The sequence below is a fragment of the Pogona vitticeps genome, chromosome 1, assembly GCF_051106095.1.
Source record: "Pogona vitticeps strain Pit_001003342236 chromosome 1, PviZW2.1, whole genome shotgun sequence".
NCBI classification, from domain to species: Eukaryota; Metazoa; Chordata; class Lepidosauria; order Squamata; family Agamidae; genus Pogona; species Pogona vitticeps.
The window spans coordinates 55,549,031-55,566,179 of NC_135783.1; the positions used below are offsets into that span (position 1 = coordinate 55,549,031).

General features: G+C 42.0%; 1 protein-coding gene across 1 annotated transcript in view; it reads left to right on the forward strand.

Moving 5' to 3' along the window:
- MAP1LC3C (microtubule associated protein 1 light chain 3 gamma) overlaps positions 1-17,077 on the forward strand; it is a 36,073-nt gene extending 18,996 nt beyond the window's left edge. The window contains exon 5 of the transcript XR_012084667.2: positions 16,707-17,077. The gene's annotated coding sequence lies outside the window, so the exon portion shown is untranslated. The remainder of the gene's footprint in view (positions 1-16,706) is intronic.
- Positions 17,078-17,149: the final 72 nt, after the last annotated feature.

A 17,149-nucleotide genomic window follows, 5' to 3' on the forward strand; every position in this document is an offset into this window, starting at 1 on the left:
AATTCTCTCTACTTTATTAACACGTGGAGTATCAACTATAATGCCAACTGGTTCAAAATACGACAAGTTGGGTATCTGTCCATAACTTTTCAACACAGATCCTTCATCCAACACCAGTCCGTTCACTGTGGGGCTGGACAAAACCACTCGCGATTGGTAATCTTGCACAGGGGTGCACTCCTCATCGCGCAGACCATCCCACAACAGGGGTGACATGCCCAGTCTCCCTCCTTCGGTGGGGTGTTGTACACTGGTTCTGGGTGTATCACCTTTCTCCCCCGTCCTTGTCCATACAGAAGCACAATCACAGTCCATTCCTGTGTCTTGAAACTGTTTCACCTTCCCTTGGAGTCTCTGGGTTTGGAAGTAAACCTCCTACTTTCAGATTTCAGACCTTCTTTAAGAAGGTCACACGTTTCTTATACTTTTGATCACTTTTCCTTGATTCTACTTCTATCTTACTTTACCGACTCTCTTCATCCACTTTGCTGCTGAACCTACTTTCTCCCCTTCTTTTATCTCCTCCTCCTCCCATAGAGTTTTAACTCCTCCCCTTTTCTTCCTTCTCCCTCCTCCACCAAGCAAACTTCTATGTTCTTCTTCTCTTCTACTAACAGCCCTGTCGTTCCTCCTATACCACCCTCATTGGTATCCTTTTTCTCCTTTGAAGGTCTTGCTGATGAGGACGGCTCACTTGCCTCCTTTTCCTCTTCACATATTGTATGAAACCTTGCAAACCAGACCAGTGACGTATTCCTTCAGTAACTGATGATTACTGATAAGTGATGACCATTTCTCACTTACCTTGCAAGTGCAAGGTCAAATTAGCCTACATGAAATCTACTATATGCAGCTTCACAATTTACTTACCAGCATCACAATTTACAAGGCTCATGGTTTGCCACCCCAGTGCACTTCTAGAGAGGAAGAGACACTGCTAAAGGGGAAAGACTTTTGCAATATTATAACCTTGTCCTGATGTGATTCTATAATTTGCTTATGTTTCAGTTTTCTAAAAATTAATTGAGAGTTATTTAATTTAGTTAATATATCTCTGTACTACCTTTGTTGAAAACTTTGAATACTTTAGTTAAATTCCCATTATTCTATTTTTAAGTTTGGTAAAGTGCCTGTCAATACACTTCATTAAGTTAAAACATATCATATTAAGTCTGTAATTCTATTTTTTTAGAAGAATATCAAACAAAAATCTGCTTGTGTGTGTTTGTTCAATAAAATGATAAAAAATAGAGATTATTCTGGACATCAGTTTTTTTCTGTTTTGCATGGGAAAAACATTTAGATATTCAGAAGAATATAAAAGCTGCAAAATATTTATCAGGTGCATACTGGAATTAACTCTTTCTGGGATAAATGCCAGCTGAGATGAACACAGGCTTCTCATTTTTTTCTAGCAGTCTGAAAAGTTCTATAGGGCTCTTAGGAAAATGTTCAAGCATCAGACTTTTGCACTGGCAGAATTTAATGTGTTACACATGTTGAGGACACAATTCTAACCTACAGTGCAAACACCACCTTGACATTTCCCCCTTTCTTTTCAATGAGGGGAAGAAAATGTAATATGAATGCTGCCTTTTTATTAGAACGAAAGTTGGTATTCATAATCAGGATCTAATTGTATCAGTATTTCACTAACACATAATGTTTCTTAAATCAGTCAAGAAATAGTCATTCAATTTCCGATGTTCAGGCTCTGCATGCCATTGCTTATGTTACCAAGAAGACACCATCTAAGGAGGAGGAGGTGGTTCCCATAGATTTAGAGGAATTTTGTCATTTGCAGAAGTACTAAGGACCCAAAGGTGGATGCTGACATTCTCTACACTCCTTTCCACATTGCACAGACATGTGTGGTTCTATGTCATTGCTCTGTCAGAAAGAGCCTATTATTGATAGATCTTATGTCAGAGACAGGAAACCAAAAGCGATTCTGCAGGGAACCACACAGTGCTCCTTGAAATTATATCCTGCATATAGCTTAGGGAACAGATGGATGTGGTCCTTGAGGCTGACCTCTGTGAACTTGTCTTGTGGTTCAAAACAAATATTAATTTGTGTTTTAGAGGCTTGAACATCCCACTTTATTTTAGAAACAACCCATTCCAGCTGAGCTGTGATTAAGTTTTGGACCTAGTCCAGTCAATCTGCAGGTTGCTTAGCAACCTCAGCAGTCTTTTGAAAGTGGTCATTCTTAAAAAGTGCCAGGTTTGCTGTTAAATTACCTCAGTCTTTGCTATCTTGATTATAGCGATTCTAAGCAATGTGCCCACGGTAAGGGACCTTCATTTTTGTTTTGAGTCATGGCTGCCAGTTTGAAGACTTAATACATGCATATTGAAGTATACCATGTAATGCTAATTAGATAGTTATAAAAATACAACATGGAATGAAATTATCTTAGTCTGTGTAACTAAAAAACAAACAGTGACAGGAAGCCATTACTGGTGATTTTTTTTCTTGTCCTCAGTTCGAAGAGTTCAAGATTATCTTCCTTCTGCTTTTCATCTCCTAGTTCTTCCTCTTGCTTTTTATCTGCTAGTCCTGTATTCTCACAATAACCCCCTTCGGTCAGTTTAGACTTAGATGTGCTGACTAGGCTGAAGTCAGCTTTACAGCTGAATGTGTACTGAGATAAGAAAAATCATATTGGCTGAGTGACTTTTTTTAAAGTACCCAGCTTCAGTACACTTCCCTTTGTACTATTTCAAATACTATTGGATGGCCTCAAACCATGAACTGATTTTATAAGTGTAATAATAATTTGCAGGGCCATGGTATTTGTTGGAGTTTTTGCAACCTTCCGTGCTGCTTTTAGTAGGTTTGGCTGGGCCTTCTATTTTTGTGGTGGGATGACTGTCCATCAGTAACAGCCTTTTCAATGATTCTAAGAGAGCCTTGCTTCTCTACTCTGCTCTTTCCCTCCCAGTCGTCTGTTGGCAGCAATGGGTCTGTTGAGGCCTTTTTGCTCAAACCAGTCAGCCATATTGTTACCTTACTGTTACCTGTTCAACTGTAAGCAAAGAAACATGTTTTATTCTTTTTGCTATTAATGTCTCATAGTGGTTTACTGAAACTGTAAGCAATGGGGAAAGGGGGTGGACTGCCCTGGGGAACTTGAAATTATTCTGCTCTGTACATTCCTGCACTTCTGCTGTGCAGGTGGAAGAATTTAAGCAATATTCTAAACTCCACAACAGTATCTAGTGAAAATCTACAGATCCTGAGATGTTTCAGGGTTCACAAACCCTGTTAAATGTGAAATGAAGAACAGTTCAGAAACAGGACTAGCGAAATGAGGAATAGGCTCACAAGACCTTCCTGAAGAGAATCAGCTTTTTGGTAACCAAGTGTGTAGAGCCAGATCTTAAATTACAAACTCATTAACACTCATTGTTAGTAAATTATGAACTATAATTACAGGTACATTACTTGGTAATAATACCCACCCTAAGATCCCACAAGAAGACAAGATATCGCCTCACATGCAGAATGAAGTGGCAGACGGAGGTAACAGAACTCTATAGGTAGGGGGTCAGATTTTTCCATGCTGTCTCATGTCATAAATGTATAGTGTGTGGGTCAGCTTTAGGCTTCATAAGGGATTCAGTCAGGACAGTGTAATAACCTAGCATCTATACTGCAAAACACTTGTTTCTTCCCTGATATCCTGAAATGGCATAAAGTTCAAACACAAGACTTAACACTCTCCACCAGCAAACACAGCTAACGAGTACCAGATTGCGATCAAAGTGGCCCTAGAGACCCCCTGGGAGTTTCAAGGATTCTTACAGCAAACACAAGAATCTAATTAGCTTTTGAAAAATACTAATTGGGTGACATCCCTCCTGGATGCAGGCCATTGGGGAATAAGCATTCTCGGCAATGGGAGAGTTTTGAAATGGAAAACTACTTCTAAATATTCTCTACCTGGAAAATATTGAAAAGGGTTGCCAAGAATTGACTTGACGACCCATGATTATAATTATTTATTTTGAGGATGGGGAAACTGAAAACTGGGAGAGGGGAGGGGTGGATTCTAGTCTACAAGAAAACATAAAGGATTGGAACCCTGGACAGGGACGTTCCATACTGTCACCTTTTTTTTTTTCAGTTCCATTCATAATATGTATTCTTGGTGAAAGTAATCCAAACTGCAATGTATGTGTGAAGAGGTGGCTAATGATTAAGAGCTCAATGTATTCGCGAAGGCTTTCACGGCTGGGATCTAATGGTTGTTGTGGGTTTTTCGGGCTTCTTGGCCGTGTTCTGAAGGTGGTTCTTCCTAACGTTTCGCCAGTCTCTGTGGCCGGCATCTTCAGAGGACAGAGCACAGTTTGCTGTCCTCTGAAGATGCTGGCCACAGAGACTGGCGAAACGTTAGGAAGAACCACCTTCAGAACACGGCCAAGAAGCCCGAAAAACCCACAACAACCATTAAGAGCTCAGTCACTGAGCCATTCTGACTAACAGTTCAGTTGCTGAGGGCTAATATTTATTATTTATTTATTTTATTTTATTTTATTTATATCCCGCCTATCTGGTCGGTTAAGACCACTCTTATATCTGGGGCATGCCTCTTCTACAGAAGCGATTCCAAGGGCAAGAACATTTATCACTGCTTAATAGTACACATTTCACTGTGGGGCTTAATTAAAAATTACATGAAAGATGAAGGAATTTAGTGATGTGCTGAAGACATCCATATTTGATTAGTGGTAGAAAGACACATATAGGAAGTGGAAGGAGGTCCAGGCCACAAAGGAAGAGTACAGACAAGTAGCAAAGAATTGCAGGAATGGCTTTAAGAAGGCAAAAGCTCAGAATGAACTGAGGTTAGCTAGAGTCATTAAGAGCAACAACAACAACAAAAAGCATTCTTCAGGTACATGCATAGCAAAAGACAGAGAAAAGAAATATTGACTGCTATTTAATGGAGATGGAAAAATGCTAAAAGATCTGAAAGAAAAGGCAGAAGTGTCCAGTTCCTACTTTAGCTTTGTCTTTTTGAAAAACCAGTCTACGACCCTTCAGGCAAATTTGAGGTACAAGTGAAGGGGACATTATTGCAGCTTGAGATTGATAAATACTAAAGAAATAGTTGTGAGTGTTTCAGGTTCTTTGGCCGTGTTCTGAAGGTTGTTCTTCCTAACGTTTTGCCAGTCTCTGTGGCTGCTATCTTCAGAGGACAGCACTCTGTGCTCTGGTTTTATTGCTCAAAATCTGCTGTCCTCTGAAGATGCCAGCCACAGAGACTGGCAAAATGTTAGGAAGAACAACCTTCAGAACATGGCCAAAGAACCCGAAAAAACCACAACAATCATTAGATCCTGACCGTGAAAGCCTTCGCGAATACACTAAAGAAATTCCTTATTACTTTGAACGAGTGCAAATTTCCAGTGCCAGATGAACTACATCCAAGAGTACTGAAGAAGCTGGCTGAAGAATTCTCAGAACCATGATTTTCTTGAAATCATGGAGGATGGGTTAAGTGCCCAATGATTTGAGGAGAGCTTACATTGTCCCTGTCTTCAATAAGGGTAAAAAGGACGAATCTGCAAACCACTCCAGCCAGTCTGACATCCATTTAAGGGAAAATTCTGGCAGATTATAAAGCTGTCACCCTGCAAACACTTTGAAAACAATGCAGTGAGAACTAGAAGCCAACATGGATTTTTCAAGGACAAATCCTGCCAGACTAATTTTATCCCATTTTCCCACCAGATAGCCTCACTGATAGATGGTGGGAAAGCTGTAGACGTAATAGATATTGACTTCAGCAAACTTCTGACAAAGCAATCTATGATACAGTGGTGCCTCGCTTAATGATTTTAATTGGTTCCAAAAAAATTGTCGCTATGGGAAAACATGGCTAAGCGAAACGCAGTTTCCCATTGAAATGCATTGAAAACTGGATAATCTGTTCCAATGGGAACGGATTGCCGTCCTTAAGTGAAAATCGCCATAGGAAACATCGCTAAGCGAAACACGGTTCCCCAGTTGAAATGCATTGAAACCTATTCAATGCATCTCAATGGGGGGAAAATTACAACAAATTTAAAAAGAGTCGGAACAAAGTCAAATTAGTTTAACAAAGGGTTTATTAAGTGCACTTATGATTTCAAGCATTCTAAACATTTTTAAACATATAAAAAACAGCCAACAGGAGGCTGTCAAAACCATCGTTAAGCGAAACAGGGGGACCCAAACTGTCATCACTATGCGAAGCATGATCCCAAACATCGCTATGCGAAAATCGCCCATTGGGAACATCGTTAAACGGAGCACAAGATTGCTCCGAAAAAGTCATCGCTAAGCGAATTCGTCATTAAACGAAGCGCTCGTTAAGCGAGGCACCACTGTATTTTGATTGGCGACTAGGTGTGGGCTGGATAGCAGACTTGTCAGGTGGATACACAAGTGGTTACACAATTGTATTAATATATTGCTTATAAATGGTTCTTTCTCAAACTGGAAAGAGGTAACAAGTCGGGCTCAATCCTAGTCCTGATGCTCTTCAACATTTTTATTAATGACTTGGATGAGGGAGTACAGGGAGTGCTTGTCAAATTTGCAGATAACACAAAACTGAGTGCAACACAAAATTAGGTGAAGACAGACAAAATTAAAAAAGATCTTGTAAATTTATGCACTGAAAACAACAGGATGAAATATGGCAGGAATAAGTATAAAATTCTACATCTAGGGGAAAAAAATATACAGTTATAAGATGGGGGATAGTTATCTCAGTAATACTATGAGCAAGAAAGATCTTGAACATGTTGTAGATCACAAGCTGAATATAAGCCACTAGTGGGAAGGGGCTCCAAAACAAGCAAACACTATTTTAGACTGCATTAATAAAAAGTATTATCTCCCAATCTTGCAAAGTACTAATTCCCCTCTATTTGGCACTGGTTAGGCCTCATCTTGAGTACTGTGTCCAGTTCTCGACATCACACTTTAATAAGGATGCCAACAAACTAAAACAAGTTCAGAGGAGTGCAACAAGGATGATCAGGGGACTGGAAATCAAGCTGTATGAGGAGGTGGTGAGTGCTTCAACACTGGAGGGATTCAGGAGAAAATTAGACAACCATCTGTCAGATATCCTTTTATTTGGATTTCTGCATTGAATAGGGGGTTGGACTCATTGTCCTTATAGGCCCCTTCCAACTCAATTATTATCTGCTTCTACAATATTTTAGTCACAGGCCATCACTTTACCAGTATTTAACTATGCATGACTTCACATATTAATTCTATTTATTCATCTTCAAAGTAATGTTTTTTAACCATCATGAAGTACATAACATATATTTGGTCCATATGAGGTGAATGAAACAAATGTTTCTCAACACGTCCTTGACAGTGTTTAATTTCTAGAAGAGAAAATAGTGAGGCTTCAGTCCATCTATCAAAAATCTTAATCAGCCCCAAAAGTAGACACATAGTTATCCTTCTGCCCTGTTCAGGTATTGTAGCAACCCCAGACCTACTGGAATATGCCACACTTTAATTATGCTGCCACCAACCATTCCCTATAAGGAGTCACACAGACCAGGAATGGATTTTTACTAAACAAAAGAACAAGGTTTATTTAAATAACAAACAGGGTAAATAAAAAGATCAAGTAAATAAGATACTGTAACGTGGCTTAGTCTCAATCATACATACAACAGTTTGGTTCACACAGAACACTTTAAAGTAAAGCACAGACCCTGAACCTATCAGTTCTGGCTACCTATATAGAAACCTGAACCTATCAGGTATGTACTAACTGACACACAGTTGTACTCAGTCTGACACACAGACTCCAACTCCTCACTCTCCACACAAGCTCCAAGTATATATACAGTACAGCTCCTCCCCCTGATGTCCCGCCTTCCACTCCCCATAGGATGGAACTTTCCCTCCAAACCCATGACAGACAGGTACCATCAGTGCTGTATGTAACACCTCCCCTCTTTATAAGTTGTTTTGCAGGGGAAAAGCTAAAGTGCTTTTCTCCAAAAAAACAACCAGGATCAAAACATACAACAGTTATACAATAACACAATCCCATACTTACACTCTAGATTAAACATATCACTTATGCATTTTAACATTCATATTTACAATACATTAAATTACCTTTATTAATACAAACCAAGACTGATCAATAAACAGGTACAATTAACTTTTGGTCACCAAACTATACATAGTCCATGTTTCTTCGCCGTCTTCATTCTTCGGGTCTTCTTGACAAGGCGTCAGCAACACAGTTCATTGACCCTCTGACCACCTTCACTTCAAAGTCATAATCTTGCAGGTTTAAAGCCCACCTCATAAGTTTACTATTATGGGTTTTCATTGTCTTTAACCACTGCAGTGGTGAGTGGTCAGTGCACAGAATAAAATGTCTTCCCCAGATGTAAGGCTTGGCCTTCTGGATCGCGTATACTATGGCCAGGCACTCCTTTTCCACGGTTGCCAAATGTCTCTCACCTTTCTGGAGTTTCCTACTCAGGTAGGACACTGGATGCTGGTCACCATTTTCATCCTCCTGGCAAAGAACTGCTCCTACCCCGCTGTTAGACGCATTGGTGTAGATGATGAACTCCCGGTCGAAGTCTGGAGCACGCAGCACTGGATAATTGATGAGCGCCTCCTTCAACCTCTGGAACGCCTCCTCACAGTCGCTGGTCCACGGGATGCGGTCATCAGTCTTCTTCCGCGTCAGATCGGTCAGCGGAGTCGCCATCTCGCTAAACCTCGGGATGAACTTTCTGTAGTAGCCCACCAACCCAAGAAATGATTTGACTTTTTTCTTGGTGTTGGGTCTGGGCCAATCACGAACGGCTTCTATCTTGGCCTCTAGGGGTTTAATCACTCCTCCCCCTACTATGTGACCCAAGTATTTTATTTCTGGGCTACCCAGCTGACACTTGCTCGCCTTTACTGTTAGCCCTGCTGCACTTAACCTCTGCAGCACTATCTCCAGGTGTTTCAGGTGATCTTCCCAGGTATTACTGAAGATCCCTATATCGTCAATGTAGGCCACAGTAAAGTCACTGAGCCCTGCTAAGGTCTGGTCCATCAGCCTTTGGAATGTGGCTGGTGCATTTCTGAGACCAAAACTCAGGACTCTAAACTCATAGAGACCGAAAGGGCTGCAAAATGCGGTCTTTTCTTGATCCCTGGGATCAATCCTTAATTGCCAGTATCCCTTTACCAGGTCCAATGATGAAATGAACCGACAACCCCCTATGGTTTCAATCAGGTTGTCTAGCCTGGGCATTGGGTAGGCATCAGGAGTGGTTACGCGGTTTAATTTCCGGTAATCTACACAAAACCTAATGCTCCCATCAGGCTTGTCTACCAGGACTATCGGAGAGGACCAAGGACTAGAAGAGGGGACGATTATATTCTCCCTAAGCATCTCGTCCAGCTCCTTCCGCACCTTGTCCCTATAGGGTCCCGTCACTCGGTATGGGGATACTGCTTGTGGGGTTGCATCCCCTGTATGGATCCGATGCATCACTCCCTTCACTATCCCCGGCTTATTTGAAAACACCTTTTGATATTTGGTGAGCAGCACTTTTAGTTCTTGCTGCTGGTCTTGGGTGAGTGCAGGACTGATCTTTACCTCATCTGGGTTGTATTTTACTTCCCCTCTACCCTCCCAGAAGGGTAATTCAGCTTCCTCACTCTCAGCTGCTTTTATGGCAAATAAAACCCTCTGTTCCCCTCTGTAGTAGGGTTTCAGGGCATTCACATGTACCACCCTTCGTGTTTGGTGTTCCTCCTGTTCTATAAGGTAGTTCAGATCCGACATCTTGGAAATGACCCTATATGGTCCTGCCCATTTGAGCTGCAGTTTGTTCTCTTTGCAGGGCCTAAGCCAAAGCACTTCCTCCCCTGAGTTAAAGTGCTTCTCCCTGGCTTTCTGGTCATACCAGGTTTTCTGTCTAACCTTCTGAGCTTGCAGGTTCTCTGCTGCTAGCTCTAGGTTTCTCTTTAGGTCATTCATTAAAGAGTCTATATATGTCACAACGTCTTGTGGGTCATCCTGGGTGATCTGCTCCCAATTTTGTTTGATTAAATCAAGTGGACCTTTCACTTTTCTCCCAAACAAAAGTTCAAACGGACTGAACCCGGTACTGGCTTGTGGCACTGATCGATAAGCAAACAAAAGGGATTGCAGCTTCTGGTCCCAATTGTTTGGATTCTCTGCCAAGTAAGCCCTAATCATGCGCATCAGAGTCCCATTGAACTTCTCCGTTAACCCATTACTTTCAGGGTGATAGGCAGTGGTTTCCTTGTGTCTAATTCCACAGATTTGCCATAACCGTTTCATGAGCTTTGATGTAAACGAGGTGCCCAAATCTGTGATTATTTCTGAGGCAAATCCCATCCTGGACATATACCCCACCAAGGCATCTGCCACTGTGTTAGTTTCGATGTTAGTCAAGGGTATGGCTTCGGGGTACCTCGTGGCATGGTCCACAATGGTTAGAATGAACCGGTTCCCCCTCTTTGTGGCCTTGGGCAAAGGTCCCACAATATCCACTCCTATACATTTGAACGGGGTGTCAATCACAGGCAAAGGGCACAACTTCGCTTTGGTCCTGTCACGGTTATTCCCCTGCCTCTGACACACATCACATTGTTTACAGAACTCCTTGATCTGCTTCCCTACTTCAGGCCAGTAAAAATTCTGTGTGATTCTCTGCTGTGTTTTGTTCACCCCTAAGTGCGCAGCAAACATGTCAGAGTGCCCCCTTTGTAAGATCATGGGGCGATACTTTTCAGGTACCACTAGCTGACTTCTGATCCCATCTCCCCCTTTTGAGATATTCCTCAGGGTCTCTCTATATAAAATTCCCTTTTTCTCACGAAATCTCGCTGGGGTTTCAGGTGTTAGCTGGGCGTCTGTCACCTTTTCAAAACACTTTTGGAGAGTGGCGTCTGCCTTTTGCTCTTGGCCAAATTTGCTGTCTGTGGTTAAGGTTTCTACCACAGCTTCGGAACTACCCTCATCTGCTCCAGCCTCGGGCTCTTCAATACCCCCCTGAACTGTCCCCGTGGTAGCTTGTGAACGTGTAATCACTAGCACCCGTTTCACATGTTCAGCCAGGTCATTTCCCACGAGCACGGCTGCTGGCAGAGTCGATGAAATCGCTAGCCGCCAAACTCCCCTCCAGCCTTGAAAGCTCACAGGTACCTCAGCTACTGGCAGTGAGATCACCTGTCCCTCAATCCCTGCCACCTTCAGGCTCTCATTTGGGATTATATACTTCCCAGGAATAATGTCTGGATGGCACAGGGTCACCTGGGAACAAGTATCCCTTAGCCCCCTATACTGATGGTCAAGTATTCCTACGTCCACCCCTGCGGTCTCAAACAATTGCGAATCTGTCCTCACTAGCAAGCAGCGCTTGACCTCTACAAGAGGACCATTTTCCCCAGCCTGATCAGCAGATGTAACTGTTCCAGATTGAGTAGCCATGGCAACAGGCTCCCTCAATGGCAAGGAGCTTTGCTCTGTCTGGACACAGAACACAGCTTTTGGCTTGGTTCCACTCAAATCATGAGGCACATTTCCCTTTAGCTGCTTCCATTTCTCACACTCTGAGATTAGATGGCCCTTTCCTTGACAGAAATAACATTTTCTGCTGTACTTGGAGTCTTTCTCATCTGGTTTTGGTTTTCCCTCCAAAATCTGAGGTCTTGGTGGTTTCATGTCTGAGGGCTTCCCTTCACCATTATTGTTATTCCTATTTCTACTCATTATTTCCATCTTCTTCAGCTCAAACGCCATTTTCTCTCTCTCCAATTCAAATTGTCTTTGCCTCTCCCTTTCCCTTTCCTCCATTTCCCTCACCCTCAGTTCATGCTGTTGGGCTAGGAGCATTTTTCTGAGTTCTGGGTTCTGTTCTCCCGTGCTCTCATCCTGCACTGAGCCAAATTCTTCCTCAGAACCTTGGTCTACCTGTGGATCTCTCACTTCACCCATTTCTGCCATTTGGCTTCGAGTCAAGGGCATAATCCCCCCAGAACAGGCTGCCTTCAAAAGTCAAGCCTCAAAATAAAACGACGACTTTTTTCCTTTTGCCTCAGAAACAGCCTTCTATAGATTGCTGCTGTTCCTTCAGCACTAACTTGCAACTGTTGCCAGGCAGAATCCACCCCCTCTGCTAGGCCTCTCAGCAGACAAGCTAGATCACTGTTACTTCACACAGCTTTGCCTCAGCCCTTTCCCGCCAAAACGGGTTGCCTCAGAGCTCCCTAATCTAGTCCCCAATCTGAGTTGGCACGTTCTTCCACTAGCGTACCTCCCCGTGAGGTAAGCCTAGAAGATTACCTACGCGCCCTCAGATTGTCCCTGACTAGACCCCCCTTGCTCTGGGCACACTTGCCAAGGCTTTGCTGGACCACTGGACAACTGGACCAGTCGTATCCCACACGCTGGACACCAATCAATGTAGCAACCCCAGACCTACTGGAATATGCCACACTTTAATTATGCTGCCACCAACCATTCCCTATAAGGAGTCACACAGACCAGGAATGGATTTTTACTAAACAAAAGAACAAGGTTTATTTAAATAACAAACAGGGTAAATAAAAAGATCAAGTAAATAAGATACTGTAACGTGGCTTAGTCTCAATCATACATACAACAGTTTGGTTCACACAGAACACTTTAAAGTAAAGCACAGACCCTGAACCTATCAGTTCTGGCTATCTATATAGAAACCTGAACCTATCAGGTATGTACTAACTGACACACAGTTGTACTCAGTCTGACACACAGACTCCAACTCCTCACTCTCCACACAAGCTCCAAGTATATATACAGTACAGCTCCTCCCCCTGATGTCCCGCCTTCCACTCCCCATAGGATGGAACTTTCCCTCCAAACCCATGACAGACAGGTACCATCAGTGCTGTATGTAACAGGTATTATATTATCTACTTAGTTAGTGCATGAACTGGGTGGATGTGCTTAGCTCCACTCCCTCTATTATGGCTTCCCATGTGTGCACAGCTGTCACATATGGAGAGCAACATTCTGAAGAGCTTCAGTTAAGAGAAGGTGCTCTGACTTTCAGACCGTTGCCTTCCATGTGAGAAGAGCAGTGATGGAAGAGGCAGGTTCACGTGCTTTGAACCTCACATCAACTTAACGTAGAAAACCCTGCACTTAAATAACAACTATGTCTTAGATAATACCTTTCTATGAAATACGTATGCTAATAAACTATTTCACGCCTTTTTAAAAAGCACTGGCTAGCTCAGTGGTTAAGGCATCTAGCTGCGGAGTCAGAGATTGGGAGTTGTTCCCCACTGTGCCTCCTTGAGAGGGGCTGGACTCAGTGATCCGTAGGGTCCCTTCCAGCTCTGCAGTTCAAAGGTTATCATCATCATCATCATGATTTGGTAAGCTATCTGGGGAATAGATTCAATTTCTTTGATGGGCGGGGAGGGTGTCAAATTTGTCCCATGAGATATCAGTTGGCTATCCTTGTAGTAACCCAATTGGTAAGCCTACTAATGAATGAGACAGTCTCGATCCGGGAACCCACAAGGCCAGTGGCATGCTTGCAAACAAGTGCTGTGAGGACTGTGAAGAAAGATGAAGCAACACATTTCCATTTAGGTTTACCAGGCTGACAGCCCTCTAAGGTAGTTGCCCTTTTAAATTCTAGCAATACCCCAAAGCATATGTTAAATAATTCTAGCCATGTAAAGAAAAATCTCGGCAATTTCTCATATTTGACTGAGGCAGGCTGCCTTGAGATGGCAAAACAGCCTTTTGAGGATTCTCTGGTTCCCACAACAGTGTTCTCCTTCCTCTAATATGACAGTGAGAAAACAAGCTGTCATATATTGTTGCATTTTCGGCAAAACAAATGAACAAAAATATCACCTTCAGACAATTTATATCCACATTTTGTTTTGTTTTTTGTCTATTCATTCAGGGTTTCTAGTAAATAGTTGCATTTGGCGAAGCACTGGTACAAAGAGCTCCTGTATGGCTTGTATCATTTTTACAGCTGCCAGCTGAAGAAACATAGAGATGTGAAGACCAACACTTTGCATAAACAGCAACAAATAGGTTACGTCTACTCACTATGCTGTCTAGACAGGGAGGATGAGAACACACGTCTGGCAGTCCTGAGAGGGTTTGACCAGAGGCAGAACGGGCTTCAAACCAAATCATTCTCCATCAGTTGCTGTCAGCCTGTGTTTGTGGACAAGACTGATCTCCCAAATGGTTCAGAATAGAACTAAATATTGTCCAAAGTAGTTTGTTCAGGTCATACTTTAAAATAGCCATAGTTTATTCCAATTTAGATAAAATAATAATCTTAATTTAAAAAGGAAACAGAATGTTTTCCATGCGAGTAGCTGCATGGGAGAAGAGGCTGCATGGGAGAAGAGGGATACACAAAACCCAAATCTCATTCATAGACCACTAAACTACAGTTTAGTGTAACATCTAAACTCTTGCTTAGAGATACCTTTTGCATAAAAATTTATCCAGATTATTCATTTGTTTATTTTCTGTGCTGGATTTTGGACCCCTCCCCATGAAAGCAATGTGCCAACAAGGCAAAGGTTTTTTTTTTCTCTTTTCTTAGTATTTTATAAAGCTTTCGTTTTATAAAGCTTTCGTTTAAGTCCCTGGTGTCTGAAACATCACTCACTTTAATAAGAGTATGCAATGCTTATGAGTGCCAGCAGGACTGGAAGCAAATGCAAGACGGGAGTAAAGCTATGCTTCATGGAACACCAAATTCTGCAGAAGCACAAGCCTCTTAAAATGTGGGGAACAATTCCTCATTCCCCTGAATAGGAGTGAGCATACATAGTTTCCATAGAATGTTGAATGCCATTTAAAAAACAAACAGAAAACCAAACATGGAAAGGGGAATCGTTCCAGCACAGCTTGCTGTAACTCTGGACAAGAGGAGAATCCTACATTGGCTAGGGGCTGGGCTAGATGACCTTGCAGAACCTTTCCAACTCTGTGACACCTCCTGTTACTACATTTTGGTTACGCTAAGAATAACATTTTGTCACCTTTAAATGAAGGTGTGCATGGACTGAAAAGTCATTGCTGCCTGCCATGAGATTGGGACGTGGTGACGCTGCGGGTTAAATCGCAGAAGCCTCTGTGCTGCAAGGTCAGAAGACCAGCAGTCATAAGATCGAATCCAAGCGACAGAGTCAGCTCCCATCGCTTGTCCCAGCTCCTGCCAACCTAGCAGTTTGAAAGCATGTAAAAATGTGAGTAGATCAATAGGTACCACCATGGTGGGAAGGTAACGGTGTTCCGTGTCTAGTCATGCTGGCCACATGACCACGGAAACTGTCTCCGACAAATGCTGCCTCTACAGCTTGGAAACGGGGATGAGCACCGCCCCCTAGAGTCGGACATGACTGGACTAAATGTCAAGGGTAAATGTCAACCTTTACCTTATGAGATTGGGAGATCCTGCTTTCCACCAAAAGCCCGTATAGATAGTGATGTGTGAACAAGCTGGTCACTTGAATAAGAGGACCTCTGGAGTGAATTCCCTTGGTGACTGTTTGGGTTTCCCCCCCCAGCTGGACTGCTCCTGATACCTGCCTCTGAAGGCTGTAGTGAGTTTAATTCCACACCACTCACAGATCCAGCAAATAGCTGCTTAAGATATTGATACAATCACATGAATAGTTTGGCAAATATTAGGGGGCATATACTGTACGGATACATAAGAACTAAATTTCAGGTTATGATTGTTCCATAAACTATCTTCCTACCGACGGTTTGTATACAATGCTACCTCAAACGTTTAGCACTGGATGTGCTAGTTTGTTTCCTCTCTTTCTTGAGGACAAGCATTTGCTCTCATTTTTAACTTAACTGCAGTTTGCCATTTTGTGCAAGCATGGATCAGTTAGATCAACTATGATCATCTTGTAGAGATGATCTATATACACCAGGATCCTAAACCATGGTTTGTTCAGATCATACTTTAAAATAGCCAGTTTATTCCAATTTAGATAAAATAATAATCTTAATTTAAAAAGGAAACAATGTTTTCCATGCGAGTAGCTGCATGGGAGAAGAGGCTGCATGGGAGAAGAGGGATACACAAAACCCAAATCTCATTCATAGACCACTAAACTACAGTTTAAATTATCCAGATTATTCATTTGTTTATTTTCTGTGCTGGATTTTGGACCCCTCCTCATAAAAGCAATGTGCCAACAAGGCAAAGGTTTTTTTCTTCTTTTCTTAGTATTTTTTCATTCAATAGTGAAGTTCTTCTGTGTCATAGATTTATGGAAGTTCAACAATATTTTGATGTATTATGTTTTATTATTATATTATACAGTATTAGATTGGGCATCCTTCAGTCTCGAGAGACTATGGTAATGTGCTCTGTATAGAGGAATTGGAACATTAATTAATATATTAATGATAAAGGTTGTAACCAATATAGCATCCTACATTACACTTCCATTAAATCTATGAAACAGAATAGCATTTTGCAGCAAAACAATATAACAAAACCCTAAAACTATCTAGTTAAATAAAATAGTGATGCATTATGTCATATTAACAGTCTGAATGGCTGCTATTTCCCCTTTTAATCTGTGTGCCATCAAATCAATTCTGACGTACGGCCATCCTTTTCTGGGTTTTTCAGATGGAGAGTACGCAAAGGCATTTTACCATTTCCATCTTCTGGGGTCATCCTGAGACTGTGCAGCTTGCCTAAGGCCACCCAAGCTGGCTCTTCTGAGATGCACACTATGGAATTGAATTCCCAACCTCCAGCTCCACAGCCAGACACCTAACTCACTAGCTCTCAAATTTAAGGAAAATGTCTAAGATAACAGTCACAAACTCTTGAAGGAATTCCTTGTTAATCATGAATTATCCATAATGAATATTTTGCCTGTCACATATCACTCACAGGAATTCAGTGCAGGCTAAGGCCCATCCATCAGTTTGGATATTGCTGACAAACCAGTTGCTTTTCAGCTTACATGACATTGTCTCTCAAGTACCCATGTAAATCTAAGAAACCTCTGCTGCATTTAACTGACCACAGCAGCTATTTATACAGTGTAATCATACTATACTGAC